Below are 3,505 nucleotides of genomic sequence, written 5' to 3' on the forward strand. Positions count from 1 at the left end.
AATGTTCAACATTTTATTTGTCTCTTGAAAAGTTATAATATTGCAAAAAATGAAAAATGGGATTTCATTAGCTGTATGTTGTCATCAAATTCACAGAAAAAAACCCCTCTTGAACTATATCTCTGTGTATAATACAGCTATATGTCATTTTGACTTTCCAAAGTGAATTACAGAAAGCAAATTACCTTTTTAATGACTATTTAATTTTCTGAGATGCATGTGTATAAAATATAAGTTAGGAAAACTCAACTATTTTAAATACAAACTTTAAGTTTTTGGGGTTTTTTTAAATGAAGGTTTTAGTCCAAGTTTTAACAGTTCTACAAATAACAAAATTACCAATTAGTAATTCTGGTTTTCACCTTCAGTGATGGGATTGTGACAGTTGATTTGCTACTTTCTAAAGCAAATTGTTAGTGTTGTGGTAAAGAAAAAAAAAGAAGAAAGAGCTGAACCAAAAAGCAAAACTCTCAGTTTGCCTCTCATGTAATGTAGTCATGAGACATGGATCATGACTGAAAGAATGAGATCCTAAACGCAACTGAGCTTCCTCCAGAGGTTAGCGGGACTCAGCCTCACAGAGATCGGAGCTTCATCATTAGGGAGCGCTCAAAGTGGAGCCACTGCTCCTCCACATCAAAAGGAGTTATTTTAGGTGGTTGAGGCATCTGATTATGATGTCCCCAGGGCGCCTCCCTTTGGAGAGTTTCCGTGTATGTCCCGCTAGGAGGAGACTCTGGGTAAGACCCAGAACATGCTGGAGGGACAACATATTCTGTCTGGCCTTGGAACGCCTCGGGATCCCTCAGACAGAGCTAGAAGGGGTCAGGGATGTCTGGGTTTTCCTCCTGGACTTGTTACCCTAACAACCATATCTCGGATGGACGAAACAACGGATGTTGAGTGTTGACGATGAGAACTTCTTTTTAATTCTTTGCAACTTTATATTAAAAGTTGCTCTTTAAACTGTGGAAATACTTTCTCAAAGAGCCATTTAAATAACCATCTTAAATCTATAATGGACAATTCTGGTAAAAGTTAACAAAACATAAAGGATTTTGCTAGATTAATCATCAACAGTGGTTAAAGCCTTAAAGTGGCCAAGGGTCTCCTTTAGGAATTAGTTACACCTAAAATGTATCTCTCAGTAATGTCAAACACTATTTTAAATGAGTGGCTATGACCAGAAAACAGTACTTTACAGTGCTGTGTCACATAAGACCACCATTATACATTCACTATATAATCATCTGGTTGTTTAAGTATTTTTACAGGACAAAGGAGCAGCTGCACTGCTTCACTTTAAGACTGCAGAGTACACTCAGAGTGCCAGGATTGCACTCAGCCTCAGCGCACATCTTCTGCACCGTTTAATACGACTTCCCAGCTCGATTTATTGTGATGGCTTTTGAGGCAAAGAGGTATAATATGACAAAAACATGGCCCCATAACCTCAGGATGTTCAACTGTGTTTTGAGGTGGTAAGACCCATTTAGCCAGAGGATTGGCAAAGATATTGCTTTCCTCCCATCTCATGTACAGCTTTTCAATAAAATAGAGCACTAAATCAGGCTTAGGTTTAAACTTGTGGGGTTTTATTTTTTTTGTTACTGTACTTTACTGGCCTCAACATTGTAGACAGAACGCATCCCCCATTTCTGTACGTTTGTGTTCTAGCTGTATGAAAGATAACACTCTACCAGAATATATATATATATATATATATATATATATATATATATATATATATATATATATATATATATATATATAAATATACAGTAAAGACCAAAAGTTTGGACACACTTTCTAATTGAATTCAATAAAAAATAAAACAACACATAATTTGAATTTATAACCTGTCAGACAATATAAACTACTGCATATTATTTGTTAATTCTTTTAAATGTATCTAAAATATTATCTTATAATCTAATGTGTCTAATACACTGCTGTCAAACTACAGTCCTCAGGGGTCAGTGTCCAGCAAATTTTAGATGTCTCTCTGCACACCTGGCTCCCATATTAGCTCTAGAGAGCTCACTGCATGCTAGTGAGGCAGTTTTGCTATTTTCTTCTAGTGTGTGGGACACACTAGAAGAAGTCTCCAACTTCAATCTTCTGGCCCTCGAAGATTGAAGTTGGAGATCTTTGGTCTAATGCAACTTAAATTTCCCAATATTTATGTTTGAACAGTAAAATTATTCGTCTCTTTTCGAGGAGGCGAGAAAATGGAAGTCGTGTTGGAGGTGGGAAAATGCTTTTCCCACCTCCAGGGGGTTTATTTTCACTTTAAACTCTACAACACAGCATGTACTGTGGGATGCATTGATGGAATGTGAATGTCAGCGGTCTCTTTATTTACTCTTCATATAAAACCACGGGCAGTAATTAACAGCAGGTATCCTCCCTATCCAGAGGGTAATTGACCATTTCGAAGCACCTTCATAACCAAAGAGTGTGTACGCCGATGCCATTAAACAAGCCAAGAAACCGAAACTGAGGGGAAAGGCGGCTGTGAGTGTATTAAAATGAAGACTTTTATATTCCACACCTCCCACATCCCCCACCCACTCCGTCCCTTACTCCCAGAAAGGATAAGGGTCAGCAGCAATGGGCTCAGTTGTCAAAACGCTCCAGGTTTCTTTATGAGGTCATTAACATTCAAGCATATTCATTATGAGTAAGTGTGGTTAGATGGATTAAGCACAGACTTTGTGCCACCATGAAAATGTTCATTCTCAAAATTACAGAGAGAAGAGTCTTCAGAGAGAAAATGAGCTTTTTTCTTCAAGGAGTCAGAAACAGCTTTGCACACTGATTATCTGACAATATCATTTTCTAGGGCTGTTTTATTTCTGTCATGAACGTTTGTTTTTAGAGGGTTGTTTCACTACATAATTATGTTAATTTCATCCTGATCTGTTACATTTATATATCAACTTCAGCCAAAAATAACAATTTTACCTGACAGCTATTTTTTCTTTCACTGACTAAATGTCTGAGTTTTAATCTTTCGACTAGGGCTTTCATTTCAAAAACTTTTTTTTTACAAGAACCACCATAAAAAGGATATAACTTAAATTTTGACACTATAATAAATAGTTTCAAAAACATTTTCATCGTGACACAATTTTGCAGAGTGGTTAGTAAAAATTTATACAAGCAGGGGTGCCCAAAGTGGGTCCTCGAGGGCCGGCATCCTGCATGTTTTGGTTCTGTCCCTGGTTTAATGCACCTGGATCAAATGATGGCTCATTAGAAAGCATAAGAAGAACATTGACCTGCTGAAAAGGTTGTTACTACCTCCAGGGAGAGAACTAGTAGAACATGCAGGATGCCGGCCCTCCAGGACCGACCTTGGGCACCCCTGCCAGGGTTTAAGTGTTCATAAAACAGCCATTTTTGTCTCGGTCTCCCGATAAGTCAAAAAATCACATAAGATCATCTGTAGGACAGAAATTATTTAATAACAGAAAAACTTAAATTACTTATTTTTCCAACC

The sequence above is a fragment of the Gambusia affinis genome, linkage group LG08, assembly GCF_019740435.1.
Source record: "Gambusia affinis linkage group LG08, SWU_Gaff_1.0, whole genome shotgun sequence".
NCBI classification, from domain to species: domain Eukaryota; kingdom Metazoa; phylum Chordata; class Actinopteri; order Cyprinodontiformes; family Poeciliidae; genus Gambusia; species Gambusia affinis.